This window comes from Mauremys mutica, chromosome 14 (assembly GCF_020497125.1).
Source record: "Mauremys mutica isolate MM-2020 ecotype Southern chromosome 14, ASM2049712v1, whole genome shotgun sequence".
NCBI classification, from domain to species: domain Eukaryota; kingdom Metazoa; phylum Chordata; order Testudines; family Geoemydidae; genus Mauremys; species Mauremys mutica.
The window spans coordinates 10,037,461-10,062,393 of NC_059085.1; the positions used below are offsets into that span (position 1 = coordinate 10,037,461).

The 24,933-nt window shown below is 48.1% G+C and overlaps 1 long non-coding RNA gene and 1 pseudogene across 1 annotated transcript; both read right to left on the reverse strand.

Annotated features, from left to right (window-relative positions):
• Positions 1-4,759: 4,759 nt before the first annotated feature.
• The window catches only part of LOC123349517, a 48,408-nt pseudogene continuing 28,234 nt past the window's right edge, over positions 4,760-24,933 (reverse strand).
• Positions 12,684-20,261, reverse strand: LOC123349353. Its single transcript, XR_006573496.1, has 3 exons — positions 20,001-20,261; positions 19,798-19,888; positions 12,684-12,704 (listed from the first exon to the last, which is right to left on the reverse strand). It is a non-coding gene; the product is annotated as an uncharacterized LOC123349353 (long non-coding RNA).

Genomic DNA, 24,933 nt, shown 5'->3' on the forward strand with positions numbered 1-24,933 from the left:
CACCCCAAACTCCTCATGCCTAGCGCTGCCCCATCCCAGAGCCCGCACCCCTTCCAGAGCTCTCACCCCCCCACACACACCCCAACCCTCTGCCCCAGCCCTGACCCCCCTCCTGCACCATGAACCCCTCATCCTCAGCCCCACCCCACAGCCCTCACCCCAGCACCTCTGCCCTACCCCTGAGCCTCTCCCACACCCCAAACCCATCATCCCCATTCCCACCTCAGAGCCCTCACCCCCCACACCCTGAGCCTCTCCCACACCCCAAGCCCCTCATCCCCACAGCCCTCACATTTTTACATTATTTTAATGTTTAATATATATCAGCTTACAAGGCAGGGGTGGGGGTGGAGGGGGTGGGACTTCAATCCGTTCTGGGCACCACCAAAAATCACACAAACCTGCCGTCCCTGGTGCCAACTTGCCCTAGGCATTTGCAAAACATGGTCCTGGGGGGCTGGATCCCGCTGAAGTCCCCTCTGAGGCCTGTAGCTTCATCCTCCTACTCCCAATAGATTAGATAGGGGACATCACAAACATTTCTTCTTTTACGTCTACTACTGTATTTGCTGATCAGAACACTAACCCAATAGAGTTGTTTTAATGTTTATTTGCATACAGGAAATATTAGCAATTTAGCACTCAGAGCCCGTTGACGTCTGTTCTCTAACTAAGAAAAGTGCAATTGAACAAATAACGTCAATCAAGTTTCATAAAATTGCTGGATAAGGAACAAAATGGCTCCACGGACACAGCTTAAGCTATGTCAGTAAGAGAGAGAACGCGAATAGCCAACCAGCCTTAATTACAGTGGTAATATCACTGCACCAGTGTCAGTGCAAATCAGAACCTGCGCCAGACGGGCAAAGCCTGCTCTCAAGCCTTCAGGCCCAGAGCCTCACAGGATGTAGGTGCCTAACTCCCCATTGATTTCTCTGGGCATTAGGTGCCTAAATACCTTTGAGGATCTGTGCTTAATGCCCTCCCGGTGCAGGGCGCTGCACGTGTAACGGGACAGGAGATCTTGAGCCTGCCTTACTGCAAGAGCTGCGCTGCAGCCGCCGAGTTCCTCCTACCCAGCTGCAGCAGCAAGTTGTACACTTAGCTACGTGCTCTCCTTTCACCGGAGTGCTACACACACACGATGTCTCTGCCCACACGCGTACGCAGTGTTGCTGTAGCCACGTGGGTCCCAGGATATCAGCGAGACAAGGCGGGCGAGGTCTTATCTTTTATTGGACTAAATTCTGTTGGTGAGAGACAAGCCTTAGAACTACACAGAGCTCCGCTTCAGCGCGTGTTCCGGGGGAACCGTCCCGCTCTCTCAGCAGTCGAAGTTGGTCCAATAAAAGACAATTGACTGATCCCTTAGAATCTGTGCTAACTGCTCCTGCTAAACTATCGGTTTGATCCTGTATTTCGCTGTGGCACTCGCAGTACCTTGCCCAGGCCTGAGGAAGAGCTCGGTGCAGCTGGAAAGCTCGTCTCTCTCACCAGCAGAAGTTGGTCCATATACGACCTCGCCCACCGGTACGTGGAGAAGCAGACAGTCAGTGCAAAGAGCACCACCTCCTGGCACACTCGTTTAGGATCAATACTACACACACTTCAATAAGGGTGTTTGTTCTTCGCTGGCAATGAGTGCTGAGTCCAGCTCTGAACAGTCTCTGCCTCATTAACGTGCTGTGGAATGAGGGTGTTCTCAGGCGTGACTGTCTGCCCACACCCTGCTCCTTTTATGAACAGAGGCCATGTGCAGGGGTGCTGGGACTAGGGGTGCTGGGGGCCTCTTAGAATTATAATCCTAGGAAGGATTTAAAGCAGGACTGGAGTGAGCGTAAGGTGGGTACTAAAGGTGAGGGCTCATGCTGGAAAGGGGACTTTCTTTTAGAGTGGGGTGGGCAAACTTTTTAGCCTGAAGGTGCCAGTGGGTATAGAAATTGTATGGAGAGCCATGAATGCTCATGAAATTGGGGGTTGGTTGCAGGGGCGTGCTCTGGGCTGGGACTGAGGGGTTTGGAGGGTGGGAGGGGGATCGGGGCTGGGGCCAGAGTCAGAGGCACCAACTTTCTTCAGCGCCGGTGGGTGCCTGAACCCCCTACCCCTTTCCCCACCCCTGGCCCCGCCACCATTCCAACCCCAACCCCATCCCCACCCCTGGCCCCACCCTAACTCTGCCCCCTCCCTGCCCCTATTGGATCCCTGCCCCAAATCCCTGCCCCAGCCCCGTCTTGCCCCCAGCGTGCCTCTTCCCCCCCCCCTCCCTGCCCCGCAAATCAGCTGTTTCACGGCGCAGCACTGCGAGGGAGGGGGGAGAAGCAGGAGGCAGAGGTGAGCTGGAACAGGGGGGCGGGGCCATGGGGAGCTGCCGGTGGGTGCTGAGCACCCACCATTTTTTTTCCGTGGGTGCTGCATCCCCGGAGCACCCACAGAGTTGGCACCTATGGCCAGAGTGCAGGGGTGGTTGAGGGCTCTGCCTGGGGGTGCAGGCTCTGTGGTGGAGTTGCTGATGAGGGGTTTGGGGTGCAGGAGGGTGCTCCAGGCTAGGATCGAGGGCTGGATTAAAAGTTCTGACAGGCCAGACATGGCCCTAGTTTGCCCACCCCTGTTTTAGACAATCAGCTGGATCTGCAGCAAGGTCTCCACACACTTGCAGCGTGTTCATTTGCATTTGACTCTGTGTTACTTCTAAAGGTTGGCAGATCATAGCTCATGTGAGACCTTGGAAGCCAAAAAATCCTGCCACACCAGTAGGTCCAAGATGATGCTTACGGGCACCTCTGACCGAGAGCATTTAGAAAGTGTCTTGTTTACAGAATCCTGTTTAAATGTTATGGACCCAGATCCTCACCAGTTCTGACCCCGTGGAGGCTCTGACCCAATGTACAGTCAATGTACAGACCTGGGGCCTTAGACTGAGGGTGGCAAAGGGATATAATGTAGCGAGGTGCCCAGCTCCCTTGGCTTTCACTGAGAGTTGTTGTGTCTAAAACTCGCACTGGAGCTTTTGGAAATATATATTTGGTAATTAGTAGTTTTCATCAGCGTTGATGAACTGCTGATTTCCTGCCAAACTCTCCCTCTTCAGATTGGCTGATACAGACACCGGTTCAGTTACACACAAAAAAACCCTGGTACAGCAGCAGCAAGGATTTACCCTTTGTCTTTACTTCCTCTTTTCACGGTGACTCATAAACTTCACTTTCCCACAGCAAGCAGCAGTAGTTTTTGCTGGGGAGGATCTGGCTTTTGCTAATGGCAAAAATAATAATAATGCACTGTCCTGTCAATAACCAAAGTTGGCTATTTCCAATCTTGTGGCATTTGAGGCATTTTAAGAAGCCTTTAAGTGGAAGTATTTGGTGTGGTAAGAAGTATCTGCAGCACTGTATAGCAGAGTTTGGCAACTTTTCAGAAGTGATGTGCCGAGTCTTCATTTAGTCACTCTAATTTAAGGTTTCGCGTGCCAGTCACACATTTTAAAGTTTTTAGAAGGTCTCTTTCTATAAGTCTATAATATATAACTAAACTATTGTTGTATGTAAAGTAAATAAGGTTTGTAAAATGTTTAAGAAGTTTCAATTAAAATTAAATTAAAATGCAGAGCCCCCCGGACCGGTGCCCAGGACCCGGGTGGCATGAGTGCCACTGAAAATCAGCTCGTGTGCCGCCTTCGGCACGCGTGCCATAGATTGCCTACCCCTGCTGTACAGTAATGGCCTAAACCACTAGCAGTAATTCTGCTGCAAGCTGTAGTGTTTAGGCCAACTGCTGTATATTTTGTACACAGCTGTGTCATTCAGTGTGGTGTCTCTCAACCTCCAACTGTCATAACGGGGGGATTAGACAACAGGGGATGGATCACTTGAAATTGCCCTGTACTGTTCATTCCCTCTGAAGCATCTGGCATTGGTCAAAGACAGGATACTGGGCTAGATGGACCATTGATCTGACCCAGCATGGCCAGTCTTATCTATATCTTAAGGCACATGTACAGTCTTGGTGTACATGAGTGAAAACCTTTATGACTTCAGCCAGGCTTGAATTTGGTCTCCACCCAGCATATGTGGTGTTCATGGTGGGTATTTAGTCACCCAATTCTTCTTCTGGAAGGACTGCCTCTGCAGATTTGCCCTGGGTGGATCTGCAGGGGCAATATACCCAATGAACAACAGTTACCACTGAATAACCCATCATTTGCATTCATGAAACTGATGTGGCTAAAGACCTACCCCACATAAGGGGACCAAACCCAGTATTGGTGCAACCACAGTGCAATTCGATAGCTGCCTTTCCTTTTGGGAGTTCAGTCTTGAAAATGGCTGATGCCATGTATTAGTTACTCATGAATGGATGCAGGTATTAATAATCAGCAGAACATTTTGCAGGTGTTCACACGGTTGCTGTGTTGTCTCTTCTGGTCGTATCGTTATGGAAATCCATGAGTTGTGGTCTGCACAGGTTATATCTCATGCATCTGCAGTAGTCATAAAAATCAATGTGTTATGGGGAGACTTTCAAAGGAACTCGTGTTGATTTTTTGAGGTCTCTCCATTTTGGGGAGCCCAACAGACCCTTTGGGTTATTTTTTCTGAGGGTTTATATAAAATTATTATTATTATTAATTATCTGAAAGCACAATCTACTTGAACCACTAGAAATGATGGCTTTTTTTAAATTACACATTTCCTTTTAAAATTTACAGTAAATTCTCACAAACACAAGGGGACAAATCCATTCCTGGTGTAAGTAGGTACAACTCCATTTAAATCAGTGCAATTGTACACGCTTAATCCTGGGCTAAACTGGCTGTAAAAGCTTTAGTTAATTTTTAAAATCTGCTGGCGAAGCAATTCATATTGTTGTTGTTTGGCTCTTAAGTGGGTGGAATCCAGGGAAGCTTAATTCCCTCCCAACAGAGAAGCCTGCTTTGTGCTTAGAAAGATTAAACAATCATGTCAGTCTCATTCATGAAAGTATGAGAAATTGCTCTTGAGCCTTATCAGCATTATTGTACATCCTCCAGGGTAGGGAGCATGGCTCTTTGGAGGCTTTTCCTTCCTCGTTCAGCACAGTTGGCATCTTCAGTGGAGGACAGCACTTCCCACAACAAGATGGCAACATTTTCCATACTTGGGTGGCTCAAGGGCTTGGCTCTTGGTTGCTGTTCTAATACAGTGCTGGTAAATAGCAACTAAAAATTCAATGAATTTCTGGTCTCGACTCCGTTCCTAGTGAACCACTGTCCACAGCACAACCTGTTTCCTGGCTGCAATTGCAGCTCATAGGCCAAGCGTAGCTGGGTTAGCAGAACTCTCTGTTTGCCCTCAGAATTGGTCTCTCCAGACCAGAGTTGAGACATGTTGATGGAGCAGGAAACGAGGAAATCTTGCACTGCTACCTGTTCTGTTCATAACTAGAGGACTTTGATCTCCAAGGACATCTTTCACTAACAGCTAATTGATTTTTTCATGGAGACTTGCATTTAATGGACATGTGAAATGCTGGTCACCCCTCTGTTAATTCCCACTAGCTCTTCCCCTAGCGCTGATGACGTTTCACTTTTGCGTAGATGTCATTGTCATCTCTCTGTTTTGGCCGTATCTTCACTTCCGTGTAAACAACCTCTTCCTCCGCTTTTGCATCCTTTTTGTGGAAGTTCAAGTCAACGTAAGTCACCTCATTAGCTGGTGGAGGAGAAGACTGCAAAGCAAGAGGAAAATGAGTGAAGACTGCTCGTTCCTTTCTGCTTTGCAAGGTCTAAAGTACATGGTTAGTGATGCCCATATCATACTATTATAATGCTAGACCATCTTCCACTGAGACAGGCACTATAAAAGTGTGCTGACTTTTTAGGCAGCTTTATTCTGAGTATGAAACACCTCTAAAGTTCATGGAACAAATGCTGCATTCTCCAGTATTTTGAGGTTTCTGGAGCTGCATAAGATTCCCTCTTGCCTTGAACCTCCCAGTCCCACTGCCTAGAACCAATGCTGCATTCTCTGTTATCACTGAAGATCCTGTGCAATCATTAATTTATGTCCTCTTTATCTTTGTTCTAAGGCTAATTAATTCTTGATTCCCCTCTAACTTTTTAAATGTCATACCACCCTGATCCTATTCAGGACTAGTGCTGCATTTTCTGTTACTCTGAAGTTCTTGGAGCTGCAGTCTGTGAAAGGAGAACCAATTTCTTTATTACCTGGTGTTCCTGGAGTTGATGCTCAACACCCAGTTCCGCTATGCTCGAGAGAAAAATTAAATGAGGCTCTTATGATAAGCTCTCCAACTCACCATCTCCATCTGATTCATCTCTGCCTCTGACGTGCTTTGAAGTGGTTCTGGAAAAAAATGAAGTTGTGGCTAAGCTGGTTATTCTCTGATTACCTTTGGGTCACTTAAATGAAGGAGTTAGTTGTCAGTCTAGTTAGTTCATAGCAGAGCAGTATCTACATCCCAAACGTTCCCACCTGAGCAATTGCCAATAATTGGCGGCTTTGTTGGCAATCCAGCCAAAGGTGGAATAGATGTGGAGAGTGAATCCACCTTTCACACCTTGAGGTGCTTCCTCAGGTCAGGGAGGAGACATGGAATAGTCCTACCATTGCCCAGGCAGTATCTGTGCTTAGGTATGAGACTTCAGTAACTAAGGATGCCAGTTCACCATCACTGCTGTACGTTCACTGGCAAAAATTCCCTGAATTACTCTTTATTTGGCTAAAGGAAGGACACAAAGAAGAATCTATCGGCATCCTACGAGCTCTCCTCCTACAGAAATTGCTTACATTTATTGTCCAAGTAAATCTTACCTTTGGAGCACTGTCTCCATCTCCACAAAAGGATACCGAGTACCAGCAAGAAGAGAAGTGTCCCAGCCACAGCCCCAGGAACAATGTAAGAGCTCATCAGCTTTTGGTCATGTGCTGTTGAAAGAAACATTAATTCGCTGCTGTCCCACTACACAGGGGCTACCGAGGCAGGGCAAGTTGAGTTATTGCACCCCTATCACCACTAGTTCTAGGGAAAGACAACATAGTTTGGGTCATGCATTACCACCTCTGCAGGAGTCCTGCTGGATAGGGGCAGGGGAAGATGCTGTGAGCGAGGTCACTAGACCACCACCACCACCCAAGGAGTCCTGTGGCAGAACAGCCGAAGGAGAAAAGGCAAACTGGGTCGCTGCTCCACCGCAACTGGAAGAATAACCGACACCAACTTGGTGGATTCATTTGTCAGAAGATTGTATTTGCAATGGGCTCATCAGTTAGGATAAGTAAGGACTAGCTTACACCCTCACCCAGAATCAAACTGGAACCTGTGCTGAGGTTCAAAAATATTTCCCTCATTTAAAAAAAGACAGTATTCTACAGTTACGGTCCCAAACACTGCAGCTTACAATAGTGGTGCTACCATGAGTGGGTTGTGTCTAGATGACAGCCCTAACAACTTGTTTTTGTCCAAGACTGAAAGCAGAATCAGCAATATACCGAGAGGCATTTCTATCCCGCTCAAAACTGGGAAATATTGGAAATCTTCTTACGAGAGAGCCTGTCATGGTGAAACTGACTGTTCAATAGAGGTGAGAAGAGTTTCTGAACCGGGAGCTGCTTCTCTGAACCCTTTGTGAGTCACTCATCACCAAGCGGCTCAGAGAATTCTGGTGGGCAGCAATGCTGTGCTGCTGAGCGAGGGACATCAGGGAAAGGGGAGGGGGGCAAGTACTTGGATGACAAAAAAAAAAAGAAGATGGTCAGGATCTGGAAAGCCACCGGGAATCACTGACTTCTCACTGCAAATCTCTTCTTAGCTTTGCCTTCTCCTTCTGTTTGCCCGCAACTCCTGTCCCATCAATATCACCCCATGCAAAGTATTGGCCTTAGCTCTTCCTTTCCTCGTCCTTATTCTTCCCTAGGAAATACAGTGAAGATCTGAGAGGACAATGCTGCTATTTACCATGGATGGTCACTCTGGTTCCATTGCCACCGCCATTTTTACCAAAGTCACATCTGTAAATGGCTGGTGACTGGGGAAGTATTAAAATAAAAGTCTCCCCCTCCAGTATTTTGTGTTCTTTTCCCAGCCTGGCCATTTAACATCCCCTGCTTCTCAGAGGTTAAAGTGATGCTTTCACTTAGTTCCATTCATAGCTTTATGATGCCTGGCAAGATCTGCAAACCATCCCCCCAGCCTCCCGAACATTCAGTCTGGAGAAGTTGCCTCCTGCAATACGGATCCTTATGTGAACCGGATCTGACATAAGAAGCAGCCCCAGGTTTCACCCATCCACAAATCAGACGTGAATTCATGTCTAACTACCCTGTTATCGCTCACAGATTCCAGATTCCAGGCACGCAGGCAGGCATTGAATGTACCAATGGGTGTGTGTGCAACATGGGCAAGCAAACGTTTAGAGACTAATTTGAGGCAATGTGAAACATTTGGCTGTAAAGGATCTAAAATGGAAACATTGTTCCCCTTTAATACCAGCCTACAGGGCTCTATCTTGCAAGGAGTTTAGTGCTTCTGGGCAGGCGTGGAGCACCCTCAGCTCCCATTGAAGGTGGCACTGAAGACACTCAACATCTTCCAAGAGATGTGAGCTCTTGTTCTCACTCGCTCACCCCCCCTTTCCCCAAGAAGATCAGGAAGGGAATACTGGCACTTACTCTCGATGGTCACTTGGGTTCCTGTTCCATTCCCAGAGGGGTTCCTTGCTGTGGTCCCCACCTCACACACGTAGGTTCCTGTATTAGATAAATTCACATTTTTCAAAGTGAGAGAGGCAAACCCATTGTCCAAATGCAGGGCTGTGATCACATCGCTCTCATTCACCAGCTCTTTCTTTAGTCCCTCGGTCCCATAGTTATACCATCGCACATACATGGTGCTGTGGTTATTGACTGTCTTGAACGTACAATTAATGGTAAGTTGTGAGCCTTCTAAATCACTGACACTGGTTGGGGTTTGATTCACCATCAGGTCGGTAATTTCTGCAGAAAGAGAAACACAGATGATGGCACCTTCATTGAGAAATAGTTCAATGTGCCAGCAGACAAGGGCAGATGTACAAAATGAATCTCTCCAGTCCTGCCGTTTAGTTTCCCCTGCTTATTAAGAGTTTAAACTGATGTTCTTTCGTTTGGCCCCATATTGAGCTGTATTGTGCATGTCAAGACTTTTCTGCTGTGTTTAGTGAGCAGGTAACCCCAGAAGCTTCAGTCTAGACAAACCCCCTCCAGCAATGTGACTTCTTACCCGAACCTTGTGTACGCCTGACACACATGCCAAATTCCTCACATTCAGACCCTTCTTGAGACCTATTTCACTCCACCAGCCCAATGGAGGGCAAGAGAGAGGGTGGCCAATTCTCCTTCATTACAGAAAAATGGGATTCATTGAAGGACGTGAATTGGGCAGTTCTGAGAAGTGATGCACTTTTGCTGGCAATGGCAGGGGAGCGAGGATTGGGTGCAACCATTGTTCTGTGCAGGGCTGTGCTTACAGCATAGCGAGAGAGTGTCAGCAAGTCTTTAGCACTGGTTTTACTGGTGGAAACTTCAGCAGCTCCAGGGCCAGGCGGCAGCTGAGCAGGGGTCTTGAGGATCTCCATGGCACCCAGATGTTGGATTGAAGGGCCTAAATCCCTGTGTGGATTTAGTTCTTTAATCTCTCTGTGTCTCACTTCCCAATCTACTGTTAGTACATCTGCCTGTTCTCCCCAGTTTTATCTGTCTTGTCTGTTTAGAGTGTAAATTCTTTGGCTCAGGGGCTCTTACACTATGTCCATGTACAGTAGAGCTGATTGCAAATGTTCTGGCAAAACTTAGCTTAGACTGAAAATGCCAATGCACTGAAGAGAACTGATTCACCAAATCTACTACAGATTTGACTCCACATTAGTGGATTTCCACCCCAACTTCGACAACCACCACCCAGCCATTAAACTGTCTGTGGAACACTCCCACACTAGCATCAACTTCCTGGACACCACCATCTGCTTCAACAATGGAACCCTACAGACAGCTCTAGATAAGAAACCCACAGATCACCACACCTCATGTCATAAATCCAGTAACCACCCCAAACAACCAAAAAAATCTAATCTACAGCCCAGCACTCATATAGCACAGAATATGCTCCTAGGAGAAAGTCTGGGATACACACCTTAATGGACTCAAAACCGCCTGCACCAAACAGGGACATCCTACTAGAGAAATATATTACATCATGGAATGGGTTGTCCAAATACCCTGAGAGAACATGCTTGAATACAGAAATAAAACCTCCTCTGACCGCACATCAATTGCTACCTACCACACTACACTGGAACCCCTACGGGGTATCATCAAACAGCTATGACCCATACTCGATGGGGACCACATCCTGAAACAAGTCTTTCCTGATCCCCCACTTCTGACCTTCAAACAATCCCGCAGCCTCTACAAGGGCATCATCAGAAGCAAGCTCCCCACAGACCAGGACACACCAACTCAAAGCAGCCCCAGATCCTGCCAGAACAACAGATGCAAAATCTGTAGATATAGATCCACTGCTACAATGATCAACACCCCGCACATCTCACCTTTCAAGATCCACGGATCCTATACAAGCCTATCACAACCTGTGGGGTACTTCATCCAGTGCACTAAATGCCCCAATAACAACGATGTGGGTGAAACTAGACAATCACTATGCTCTTGAATGAACTCACACAGGAAAATGATACAAGACATAACCACCCTGTCTCCTGGGGGGAACATGTCTCACAGGTCAGATACAGAGTGGACCTCATCACTCAATCAGTTTCACACATACAGAATGGGAAGAGACTGTCTAGGAAGGAGTACGGCAGAAAGGGATCTAGGGGTTATCGTGGACCACAAGCTAAATATAAATCAACAGTGTGATGCTGTTGCAAAAAAAAGCAAACGTGATTCTGGGATGCATTAACAGGTGTGTTGTGAGCAAGACACGAGAAGTCATTCTTCTTCTCTACTCTGCACTGGTTAGGCCTCAGCTGGAGTATTGTGTCCAGTTCTGGGCACCGCATTTCAAGAACGATGTGGAGAAATTGGAGAGGGTCCAGAGAAGAGCAACAAGAATGATTAAAGGTCTTGAGAACATGACCTATGAAGGAAGGCTGAGAGAATTGGGTTTGTTTAGTTTGGAAAAGAGAAGACTGAGAGGGGACATGATAGCAGTTTTCAGGTATCTAAAAGGGCGTCATCAGGAGGAGGGAGAAAACTTGTTCACTGTAGCCTCTAAGGATAGAACAGGAAGCAATGGGCTTAAACTGCAGCAAGGGAGGTTTAGGTTGGACATTAGGAAAAAGTTCCTAACTGTCAGCGTGGTAAAACACTGGAATAAATTGCCTAGGGAGGTTGTGGAATCTCCATCTCTGGAAATATTTAAGAGTAGGTTAGATAAATGTCTATCAGGGCTGGTCTAGACAGTATTCTGTCCTGCCATGAGGGCAGGGGATTGGACTCGACCTCTCGAGGTCCCTTCCAGTCCTAGAGTCTATGAATCATCCTCAAAGGAAGCCTGCACAACACTTTCTAAAGACGAGACTGGGAGCTTAAATTCATAACTCTGCTAGACACTAAAAATCATGGACTGAACAGAGACACTGCATTTATGGCTTATTACAACAATCTGTAACCCCCTAACCCCCTCTTTTTGTCCTGTGACTGCAGAAGTGTTAACGGGCCACCCTGCCTTGAATGGTCCCTTGAAATAGGTGTTGACTACTTGTGCTAAATCAGCCATTCTACCTTGTAGTTACCGGTGACACTCAGTGTAAGGGCACATCTATACTTAAAACACTGCATCAGCCCAGCTGCACCACTGATATAGTGATCATAACTAACTATGATGTAGATTTTTCACACCCCTGAGCAATGTAGTTATGGCGACATAGGTCTGTAGTGTAGACCAGACCTGAGTTTCCAAGAGCTGAAGAAGAGCCCTGTGTAAGCTTGAAAGCTTGTCTCTCTCGCCGACAGAAGTTGATACAATAGATTGAAGATATTCCCTCACCCACCTGCTCTCTCAAGTTGCGTATAAGGGCTCACAAGTTTAGCCAATCAGAAACCTCCCCTCTCCCCCCACCTCAAAACAGTTTTTGAATATCTGGGGCTTGACCCTGCATTCCTTGTGCAGCCAAACCCCCCACAGAAATCAGTGCAGTGCAGGATCAGGACCATTGTGCGTACCACAGAATGTCCCCCAGTTTTGCCCACAGCTCTGCCCTTTACACTTTGTGCTGCTCCATCTCCCCCAGCACCACCTGCCCCAGCTCCCTGGAACCAGGCCAGTGTCCTGAGCTCCCCCGAAGGGTTTTGTAGAACAGAGAAGGAAATGCTGGTATTTACCATCGATGGTCACTTGGGTTCCAGTCCCAGGATATATCACATCTTTGCTCCCAACCCCACATACGTAGGTTCCAGAATCGGTGACATCAGCTTTCTTCACAGTGAGGGAAAGAGACCTCTTTTCTGTATCTGCTGATAATATGATTCGATCTGTTCCATTCACCTTGGCTGTTACATTGTTTCTGGTTTTATTCCATGCAGCAAACCACTTGATTGTATTATTGCTTGTGTTGAATGTACACTCGATGGTGAACTCTGACCCTTCCATTGCACAGATAGAGGGGGGTGTCTGATTCACCACAATGACAGCAGCAATATTTTCTGCGGCTCCTGAAACACAAAGTTCCATGTCACTATTTGAAATTCTTGCAACAGGAGGAAGAATTAAATCAAACAAAATTGTTTGCAAATGATCCACTGCAGAATGTTTCCATTTCTCTACAAGGAAGCCAAGTGCACGAGCAGGAACTCCCTGCTGAAGGTCACAGCATGAAGTTCAGAGCGGTGAGTGGGGAGGGCTCAGACTGGGCAGTTTGTACAGGCCCTGCTGGCCCTGTTAGCCGGCCTGCCCCACTGGCTCCAGCCTGCCGTACGGGCTCCATGGGGCCTCTCCCTAAGTGCCAGCCAGGGAGCACTGGGTGGCTCCTAGGGGTCTAGAGAGGAGCCCAGATGCAGGGAATTGGGCCTGCAGGCCCCAAGGTGGAGTGTCTGCTCCAGGGAGGCAAATCTCAACAGCAATGGGCCAACCAAAGACTTGGGGGGAGGGTTCAAAGAAGGGAGACAGAGATGGGAGACACAAGACAAAAGGAAGATGGAGGGGGAGAAGACTGAGGGAAAGAGAGAGCTGGGAGTGGAAAAGAGAGGACGGGAGAGAGAAAGTGACTGTGTGCAAAGCAGGGGAGAGGGATAGAAAGATGTAGGGGCCTAAGGAAGGGGAAGTAAAATAGACAAAAAGGAAAATGATGTGATGAAAATCTGAGATGAAAGGAAGACAATGATCCTCGTTATTATTTATAGTTATTCCCGCAGCACCTAGAGTCCTCAGCCACTAGTCCAGCCCCGTGTGTCAGGCCCGGTACGTACTGTCAGAGCCAGTCCCTGCCCTGAGGAGCTCACTGGCTCAGAGTGGGAGAAGAACAAGAGATGCTGTAGAGGGGGAGTTTCCTTATTCCCTAGGCACAGGGGCCCCACCAGTCTCTTCCCAGTAGGGGGGGCTGAGATGGGCCAGACAGAAAATTGGGGGACTGAGCCCCACATTGCCACAAGCCCCCCCCCCTCTTTGTATGCCCTCTCCGTGGCCAAGTCGGAGGCCGGTACCGGGCAGTGAAGGTGTTGGCTGCTGACAGCCAGTAAGAGCTGCCCTGGCAGGGGAACCTGGCTCCAGGGCCGGCAGATCCCTCGGGGAGCAGCAACCACAGGGGTGGGGCCCAGGAGCCTGGCCTGGAGTGGGTCAGTCTGGGCTGCTGTGGGGAGCCCTGGAGCTACCACCTGCCCTGGGTGCTGCGCCCTGGTGTGTGGGGATAGGGATCAGGGGCTGTTCTTGGGCACCCCAGTCCTCTGCCCAGGTGTATTTCTCTGCAGCTGCTGGAGCTGGGGGCCTCCCAGCAGCCTCTGCTCTCTCCACTCTGCCTTCAGAGCTGGGCAGCTGGAGAGTGGCAGCTGCTACAACAGGGCTAAGGCAAATTTTGGGGTAGTTAGAGCCCCTGCAAGTGCTGCCCCTGCCTGTGCACTAGACCACACTGCCTGCCCCCAATATTATTATTATTTATTATTATGCAGTGCTGCTAACAAGCACAACACTCTACAGAACAAAGAGCAGGACGATGTATTTCTGTCTTACAGAGCTGATGAAATACTTTCTCTTCCATCAGTAACTAGGCAGGATGTAAACTAGCAATGTTTCGGGTAAACTTTTTTTTAATTCCGCGGGACTGGATAACTTGCACCCAAGAACATTAAAAGAATTGTCTGAGGAGCCTGCAGAACCATTTTGTTTTTAACAACTCTTGGTACAATGGGGATGTTCCAGAGATCAGGAACAAAAGCTAATGTTGTGCCAGTATTTTAAAAGGGTAAGCGGAGTGACCTGGAAAACTATCAGCTGGTTAGTCTGATTTTAATCCCAGACAAACAAACTTGATATATTTTTTGATGATGAATTTGGTTGATGAAGGTAACTATCGACATGATACACTTAGGGCTTGTACACACTACCACTTATATTGGTATAACTTATGTTGCTCGAGGTGACTAAGCCACCCCCTGGAGCGATGAAAGTTACACCGACCTAAGAACCGATTTGGACAGTGCTATGTCGGGGGAAGAGCTTCTCGCACAGACACAGCTGCTGCCTCTCATGGAGGTGTATTTATAGTGCCAATGGGAGAGCGCTCTCCCAGCGGCATAGAGCATCTTCACCACACACGCTCCACTGGCGCAGCAACGTCTAGTGTAGACTAATCCTTAGACTTCTCTAAGGCCTCTGATATTCTGATTTTGTATGGTGCTGTTTTTTAATCAACCTAGAATATAGACTTGTAGGACTGGAAAGGACCTAGTCCAGTCCCCTGCTCTCATGGCAGGGCTAAGTACATCTGTATTGAACAGTATAGAATCATCGAAGCGTAGGGCTGGAAGGGACTTCAATAGAATAGGTCACCTACTCCAGTGCTCTGCCCTCAAGGCAGGACTAAGTAATAACCAGACCAGCCCTGGCAGGTGCTTGTCCAAACTGCTCTTAAAAATCTCCAATGATGGAGATTCCACAACCTCCCTGGGCAATTTATCCCAGTGCTTAACCACCCTGACAGTTAGGAACTTTTTCCTAATATCCAACCTAAACCGCCCTTGCCACAATTTAAGCCCATTGCTTTTTGTTCTATCCTTGGAGGTTAAGGAGAACAATTTTTCTCCCTCCTCCTTGTAACAATCTTGTATGTACTTGTCATAAACAGATAGTTAAGGGTTAAAGTCTCTTTTACCTGTAAAGGGTTAACAAGCTCAGTAACCTGATGAACACCTGACCAGAGGACCAATCAAGGGACAGGATAATTTCAAATCCCTGTGGAGCGAAGGCTTTGTCCGTGTTCTTTGTTTGAGTTGTGTGCTCTCTTTGGATCTAAGAGAGGCCAGACATGTCTCCAAGTTCTCCTGGAGTATTTCCTACTATCCAGTAGAGTGAGTATTAGAAAGGCAAATTAGTCTTATAATTTGATTTCTACATTTGCAATTGTGTGTTTGCTGGAGAAATATCTTTATTTCTGTTTGCTGTTACTTTGATTATTCTGAGAAAGGAGGGGTGGGGGAAGATCCTCTCCAGGTTTATAAGTTGGACCCTGTATTTTTGCATCCTGGTATTACAGAGATAGTGTACTTTCTTTCTTTCTTTCTTTTAATAAAATCTTTTCTTTTTTAGAACTTGATTGATTTCTTCCCTTGTTTGGATTTTCAGGGGAAGGGGAGGGGAAAAAGTGAATCCCTCTTTGTTTGATTCAAGGAGTTTGAATCAAGGTCTCTCTCCTAAGTACTAGGAGAGGGGAGGAGGGAAATGGATTATTTCCCTTTGTGTTGAGATTCAAGTTTGAATCTGTGTTCCCCAGGGGAAGTTTTTGGGGGAACAGGGAGTGTGTCAGACACTTAAAACTTGACTGGTGGCAGCGAGAACCAGATCTAAACTAGGATTTTAGTTTAGAGGAGTCCATGCAGGTCCCCATCTTGTGAACGCTAAAGTTCAAAGTGGGGAATAAACCTATGACAGTACTTGAAAACTGTTATCATGTCCCCTCTCAGTCTTCTCTTGTCCAAACTAAACAAAGCCAATATTTTTCAATCTTCCCTCATAGGTCATGTTTTCTAGACCTTTAATCATTTTTTGTTGCTCTTCTCTGGACTTTCTTCAATTTGTTCACATCTTTCCAGAAATGTGGCACAATGTTCCAGTTGAGGCCTAATCAGCTCGGAGTAGAGCAGAAGAATGACTTCTCGTGTCTTGCTTACAACACTCCTGATAATACATCCTGGAATCTTTGCGCTTTTTTTTTTCGCAACAGTGTTACACTGTTGACTCAAATTTAGTTTGTAATCCACTATGTCCCCCGGATTCCTTTCTGCAGTGCTCCTTCCTAGGCAGTCATTTCCCATTTTGTTTGTGTGCAACTGATTGTTTCTTCCTACGGGTCCTTGCTGAATTTCATCCTGGTTTCTCCAGTTTGTCCACATCAGCTTGAATTTTGATCCTATTCTCCAAAGCATGTGCAACCCTTCCGAGCTTGGTATCATCTGCAAACTGTATAAGTGTACTCTCTATGCCACTATTTAAATCATTGTTGAAGATATTGAACAGAACTGATCCCTGTGGGACCCCACTCGATATGGTCTTGCACCTTGACTATGAACAACTGATAATAACTACTCTCTGGGAATCTTGCATCCGACGAAGTGGGTATTCACCCACAAAAGCTCATGCTCCAATACGTCTGTTAGTCTATCAGGTGCCACAGGATTCTTTGCTGCTTTTACAGATCCAGACTAACACGACTACCCCTCTGATACTCTCTCGGAACCGTTTTCCAATCAGTGATGCAACCTAGTAGCTTCATCTAGGTTGTATTTCCCTGGTTTGTTTATGAGAAGGTCATGCGAGGCAATATCAAAAGCCTTACTAAAGTCTAGATATACCACATCTACTGCTTCTCCCCTATTCACAAGTCTCGCTAACCTGTCAAAGAAAGCTATTAGGTTGGTTTGACATGATTTGTTCTTGACAAATCCATGCTGACTGTTACTTATCACCTTATTAGATTCTAGGTATTTGCCAATTGATTGCTTCGTTATTTGCTTCATTATCTTTCTGGGAACTGAAGTTAAGCAGATTGGCCTGTAATTCCATGAGTTGTCCTTATTTCCCTTTTTATAGATGGGCACTAGATTTGCTTTTTTCCAGTCCTCTGGAATCCCTCCCCTCTTCCATGACTTTTTGAAGAGAATCGCCAATGGCTCAGCTACCTCCCCAGTCAGGTCCTTGAGTATTCTAGGATGTGTTTCATCAGACCCTGGTGACTTGAAGACATCTAACTTATCTAAGTAATTTTTAACTTGTTCTTTCCCTATTTTAGCCTCAGATCCTTCCTCATTTTCACTGGCATTCACTTTGTGAGACGTCCAATCACTACTAACCTTTTTGGTGAAAACTGAAACAAAAAAGTCGTTTAGCACTTCTGCCGTTTCCACACTTTTTCTGTTACTGTTCCCTCCCCGCCCCCGGCCCTGTTGAATAACGGGCCTACCCTGTCCTTGGTCATCTTCTTGCTTTTAATGTGATTTAGCTCAAAGAAGTTCTGGGCTTGATGCAGGAGGTTATGCAGAAGGTCAGTGTAGATGTTCATAATGATCTATGCCTGGCCTTAAAATCTATGAAAGCCAGAAACACAGGCCATTATTCCGCTGCACCTTGTGCAGTCAATTATACTGTGCAAAGTGTGTGTAAAATACAGCAATTCTGCTTTCTTTCCTTTGCACAGGTGCAAGTGATGACAAGATACAGGCGGAGGAGGGAAGGGGCGGTCAGGTGCACAGTCTTAAAGAGAGACCATCCATTTTCTCTAGCATGTTAGACTCAAGGTTCTTTTCTCCTTCCATTACCAGCCTCTGCTTCTACAGGGAATCAGATGTCAAGTCCACTAAGAGACTGTAAGTCATATCCAAAATATCTAGAGTTCAGAGTTTACCTGCCATCCCCGTATTCTCGAGGGATTCACTGCACAACTGTCCTCCTGCTCTGCTGATTCAGCTGTGCAGTCTTCCCTCTGAACCAGAGATACAGACTGTTTACTCAAAGAATCAACATGGAGGCAGTCCTGTCCCAACACCATTGTCTCCCCGACAAGTTGGTTAAGCTTATAGGGCTGTTTAAACTCCCTAACAATTTTTATTCCACCTGAAATCTCCTCAAAGCTCCTCACCACGGATTTTTTCAAAGCAAATTCAGTGGATTCATCTTCATTTGAAAGACTTTGGCCACTAGGCACCAACACACTTTCCTCAGAAGAGAGACTGTTTACTATTAACAATGGCCCATTAACAGTCCATGGAAACAATTCCTTTTCGCCCCTCCTAGGCACAGCTACTGACTTTTTACAGACTTCAAAGACTTCTTCTGTCTGCTCCACAAACAGAAATGAGCTGGAGAAACAGTCCCCTTTAACAGACAAATGGCTTGGGATAGCCTTTCCCTTGTCCTAGCACACATGGCTCTTCAGGGACCATTGCTTGGAGATTGAGGTAGCTCCCTTCATAGGCAAGTCATTACCCCTAACAGTCACAGGAACATTTCCTTCACTGTCACAGTTCTCCACACTGGTAACAGGTAAGGTCCAGGGATACTCACATTCCACTAACCTGGCCTTCCCAGACTGTCCAGTTAGACAGAGTCCCAACTGGAACCTTTAGGCCCGACTGGGAGGCAAATTGATAATAGTCAGAGCAGGGACACCTACAGTTAAGGATGCCGAAAGGTTTCCATTCTAACCCTTGGCTTTTCAGTTGCTCAGAATTTTCCAAAATTTTTGCTTATTGGGCTATTGCTTATCTGTGCAAAGGGGAAATTTGGGGGAAAGATTAAGCCAAAACTAAGTTTTGATGATGAGAAATGTGAAGAAACACACTTTTCCCAGGATAAAACAAAAATTCAGTGCAATGTTTTCTTTAAAACCTCTGCAGCCAAAACACTTTGGGATAAACTGCCTCTGCAGCTGGTAGCTCCGGGGGTGATATAAAGGACCCAGGGCTCCCAGCCACAGCTGGAGCCCCAGGGCCTTTAAATTTTGATTTAAAGGGCCCCGGGATTTAAAGGCCCCGCCTCTTCTGGTTGAGGCCACACCCCCTGCTGAGGACTCTGGCGTACCGGTAAGTCCTTTAAGTTACTTTCACCCCTGGGTTCAGACATTCTCAGTGCAGTCAGCAGGCCCAGGGAGGCACTTGCAGAGGAGAGACCTGGCCTGGACCATGCCTGTGCAGAGGAGTTCATCGGCCCCTGGCCGGCTGGGGAACTGGGAGCTGCCTTGGGAAGCTGAGCAGGCCCATGTGAAGGCCTCTCCATTGTAACTAGGGTGGAAGTGCCTGGCTCCCTCTGCCTCAGGGGGCTGTTTCTCAGGTACTTGCTAGGGACTCCACTGGTTCCGGAGATACAGGAGGGGCCAAAAGCCAAGAGAAGGGATTAGGAGGAATAGGATTTAGGTCCCTAAATAATCACCCCCGGGTGGGAATTCTGTTTCAATGGGCCTGGCAGTGAAATGTCCCTGGGCAGACCAGGAGTGACTGATGGTGCCACAACACCACTCCCCTCCCAGGGCTTTCCCAGGGATAGTCTGTGAATTCTCCCCTGGCAGGGTCAGCGGCAGGCCACCAGAGCTGCAGGAAGGCTTACCCCAGCTAATGGCGGCAAAGCACAGGAGTCGGGCGCCATTCCAGCCACATCCCCAAGCCCTTGGTCTGTAGCAGAGTCCTCCGGCACTGCCCTGGGGTCAGAAAAACATGTCCATAAACCCCTCTGTGCTTCCCAGCAGGCAGCTCCAGGCATATTTGACACACTGAGCTGAACCAGACACTATCTCTGATTAGTTCCTGTACCTGAGTCTATAGACTGGGGCTCTGAGAGGCAGCGCGTGGGTGTAAAACACAGTGCAGAACCCTCTGGCAATTTCCCAACAGGGGCTGAGCCCAGCCTTGCCCAGAGATCTGGGAGAACGGAGGGGGGCTCTGAACCGGTTACGCTAGGGTGGTGGTGTGGCAAAGGCTGCAGTGCTGGCTGCTCCTCTCAGCCGGGTCTCAGCTTCCCGGGGGTGGCTGGCTGGCTCCCATCTCCACTTTCCCAACCAGTCCTCATGCTGGGGTTGCTGCTATTCTCTTCCCAGTGACCTCACAAAGCCCGGCTGTCCCAGCCACCTGGCTGGAATTGGGGGGCCCAGGGAGCCATTGGCAGCATTCAGTAAAGTCATTAGTGTAGGAGCTCTGGAGGGACGGCAGAAAGGAAGGGAAGGGGAAAGCGGGGAAGAACCACCCCACCCCCCATGCAGTTTTTAACCTTTAGCTCTGCTTCCCAGGTCAGGCTCTGGAGCTGATGTGCAGGTGATATTCATGGGTGTGCTGGGGGAGAGAGAGCCTCCCAGCCCAGGTGACTGGGTGAAAGCCCAATTGCACAGCAGAGGGAGGGGGGGCTCTCCTTATCCGCTCAGGGCTGGGCTGGGGGGTGGGGAGGGGTTCTCTCCCTGGCCACGCAGAGCTGGGGAATGGTGGGGTTCTCCTTGTCCATTCAGTGCTGGGCAGTGTGGTGGGGGGTTCTCCCTGAGCAGCTCAGGGCTGGGTGTGGGTGCATGAGGGGGCTCGCCTCAGCTCAGGGCTGGACAGTGGGGGGGCTCCCTTGGCAACTCAGGGCTGGATGATGGGGGCAGGAGGGGGCTCCCCGACACCTCAGGACTGGGCAGTGTGTGGGGGGGTCCCCTGACAGCCCAGGGCTGGGCAGTGGGGTGAGGGGGCTCTCCTGACAGCTCAGCGCTGGGCAGTGGGGCTCTGCTGGTTGAATCTGGGTGGTCTCATATCAATTAATCTTGGTCAGTTGAGCACAGGAGAGAACTCAACCCCCCTCACCACCTGGAGTTTCCTTCTGTGGGGGTCTGTGGGGCACTGTCAGGGCATCGTCCCTGTTGCCCGTCAAGGGTCCTGCTCTGGGGGCCATTTGGGGTCTCTGTTCCTGGCACTGTCCCCTGTCCCCACACTCAGAGGCGTCTGGGGCGGAGGGTGGGGGTTGTTGCTAAGGAGCCAGCTTGTAGCTCTCCCTTGTGAGCAGCAGCTCCTCTGCCTGCCTCACTCCTCCCTAAACACTGCCCAGGTGAAGCCAGCCACGTCCCCGGGTAGAAGAAGGTTCTAGACCTACCATCTCCAGTGCGACCTGCCAGCCTCCACTCTCCTCCCCTCTCGCTCAATCTCTGGACCGGAGACGACTTAAACCGTCCCTCTGCTTGGCTGTGTCTTGCAGCACTTCCTTCTCAGCGTGCAGAACCTCACTGCGTCCCTTCCCTATTCCTCCCCCCACACCGAGTCACAGCTTGAGGGGTCATTGGGCCAGAGAGAGCGTGACTGTGAAGCCTGGTGGGTAGGGACTGACCTGGGAGGTGGGAAATCCAGGGCCCAGTCCCCCTACTCCAATGATTTGGTGTTGATCCAGCATACGACAGCTGAAACTGAGGGCTCCTCCGTCAGACTATCCCTTAACCCAGTGGTTAGGAAACCTGTCCTGGGAGGTGGGAGACCCCTGTGTAATCCTTTCTGCCCTGCAAGCAAATGGAGGAATTGAACCTGGCGCTTAAGTCTGGGGTTTAGCTGCCTGTGATTTTCTTGGGGTACCCAGGACTATGAGTCACCCTCTAGCCAGAGGGAGCCTTGCTGCTGTGGCTGGGGTCAGCTCCCTAACCCCCCCAGCCCGTCAGCCACTCAAGCACTCTCCTAGGGTTAGGCCGGCCCTTCTGCCTCACAGCTGCACCCTAGTCCCCTTGAAGCAATCCCCTGTGATATCCAGCCCCCGATGCTGCTACTCCCAGAAAGCCCAGAGCCTCTGACCCCAAAGGAGCAACATATCCCACTTTACCAGTTTCACCTTAAATCATTGCTCCTGTAAACCACACAGCACTTGTAGTGAAACAAGAGAAGGTTTGTTTAAGAGAGAATACAGAGTCCACAAGAAACAAGAGAGCAGTTGAAACCAGTGGTTACAATACAAACAAAATCATAAAATGCAGACTAGGGCCACACTTATCAATAGTTCCCTTTCCTAGCTGGCAAAATAACACCCCCCTGCGCCCCCCCAAGTTCAGTCTGTTGCAGAATTTGCTAGTGTCACAGGAAGCAGGCTCCAAACGTTCATGAAACACCCCCGTTCAGCAAGATGTTTCCTCAGTGAATGGATTCAGGGGGCCTCTCCCCTTCAGTGTTACACTGAAAAAGTCTTTTGTTTCTATTCCCAGGCAGGATGATCCCTTGTCTGTTGCAAGGTTCCTTTTTTACTGCCAACTGGTTTCGGTGGTTTGCAGTTGTCTCAGAGGGTTTGCCATTGAAAGTCTTGGGATGCAGCAAGACTAGACAACTGAGCCTGTCATTACATCATTGGCTAACCAGGGAGAGGCCAATCAGTTGAGATGAGCTATCATCAGCAGGACTAACAAAACTTTTGAAGTGATAATCAAGATGGCCCATAGAAGCTGTGACAATACTTAACATGGGGAAATAGATTCAATGAGTCATCCCAGGAAACCTGCCTTGCATGCTTCAGGGCCCTTCTCTCCACCTAGCCACCAGGGGCACCATTTCAGATTTTGGTAGGTGGGGGCAACTTGAATTGTGATTCCAGGGGCTACTTAGGCACTCTAATTCCTATATAAAAGAAAGGACATTAAATAAATATTAGACCCACTCAGCTCTAATACTAACGTGTTATGACATCTTGTGGCAAGTCACTTAAGGGAGACAAGTTAGGTTTAAAATTTTAATGTATGTTCATACTTTGTTATTAACTCTGTGGAGTGAGCAACCCCGTCAGGACTCCTGGGCTCTATCTCAGCTCTGGGAGGGGAGTGGAATCTAGTGGGGGCAGCTACACCTGGATTCTATATAAAAACGGCCACACTGGGTCAGACCAAAGGTTCCATCTAGCCCAGTGTCATGTCCTCTGACAGTGGTCAAGGCCAGGTGCCCCAGAGGGAATGAACAGAACAGGTGACCCAGTGATCCAACCCCTGTCACCCACTCCCAGCTTCTGCCAAACAGAGGCTAGGGCCATGCAGAACATGGGGTTGCATCCCTGCCCACCCTGGCTAATAGCCATTGATGGACTTGTCCTCCAGGAACTTCTCTAGTTCTTTTTTGAACCTTGGTATAGTTTTGGCCTTCACAGAATCTTCTGGCAAAGAGTTCCACAGGTTGACTATGAAGCAATACTTTCTTTTGTTTGTTTTAAATCTGCTGCCTATTAATTTCATTGGGTGGCCCCTAGTTCCTATGTTATCTGAAGAAATACATAACATTTCCTTATTCAAAGTTCATGATTTTCAACCCCCCAAGGTGAAAAGTCCCAGTCTTTTTAATCTCTCCTCATAGGGAAGGTGTTCCATACCCCTAATCATTTCTGTTGCCCTTTCCAAATCTAATAGGTCTTTTTTGAGCTGGCATGACCAAATGCACACAGTATTCAAGATGTGGACAGACCATCGATTTAGATTGAGGCAATATGATATTTTCTGTCTTATTATCTATCCCTTTCTTAAAAATTCCCAATATTATGTTAGCTTTTTGGATTGCTGCTGCACACTGAATGGATGTTTTCAGAGAACTATCCACAATGACTCCACAATCTCTTTCTTGAGTGGTAACAGCTAATTTAGACCCCATCGTTTTGTATTTAGAGTTGGGATTATATTTTCCAATGTGCATTACTTTGCATTTGTCAACATTGAATTTCATCTGCTATTAGGGTGACCAGATGTCCTGATTTTATAAGGACAGTCCCGATTTTTGGGGTCTTTTTCTTATAGAGGCTCCTATTGCCCTCCACCCCCATCTCGATTTTTCACACTTGCTGCCTGGTCACCCTATGTAAGAGGTTGTGTCTGGCCGGACTGACCAGTGGAGCTGGTTGTGACTGTCACAGGTCAGCACTATCTGGTTGTGTCTGTGTGTTAATGAAGGGGCTGATTGATACCTGTCTATGGAGGAAGAGCCTGTTGGACCCACCAAGGATAAAGCAGTGCAGCTGGTCAGAGCAGCCAGTAGGGAAACGATGCTGCTGCTGGCAGAACTGGTGAAGAAATAGCATTCACCTTGACAGGGCTGTTGGGGGATTCAAATTCGGATCTGTTCACCTGCTAGGGAAGGAGAGCAGCTGGTTCCGTCTGCCAGGATGGAAGCAAGGAAGTGAGTTGTACCTTCTCAGAGGAAAGCACTGGAGACTGGCAAATAGTGGGACACAGACTGTACCTCAGGGTGTGACTGGGGCAGGTGTGTAACCATAGCGACCAGTGGGTCCTTTCCCACTCTGGTCCTTGTTCGCATGCACAGGGCCAAATTGATCGCCATGGTTCGGGTCAGGAAGGAATTTTCCTCCAGGGCAGATTGGCCAGAGACCCTGGAGGTTTTTCACCTTCCTCTGGGGCATCAAGGAGGGACCAGCCGTTAGGGCCATTTAGAAACAAACAATACAAAATAATAGAAAGTGAAATCTGTCACCTTTCATCATTGACTCTGTGTTTCTTTTTAAAAAAGCTGTTCTCCCCTCCCCCGTACACATGACCCTTCCCCATCTCTCTGCACATGGGACCTTCCCTCCATGAGCAGTGCGTCACCCTCCCCCACCCCCTGCAATCATCACAGCTCTCTCCATTTGTTTCCCTTGGTTTCTCTCCCTGTATTTATTCTATTTCCTCTTCCAACCCCCTTTTCTGGGGCTATTTCCATCAGATCTTTTCTTGTCTTTTGTGTTTCTTTTTTCTGCTATCTTTTCTATCTTTTCTCTCCA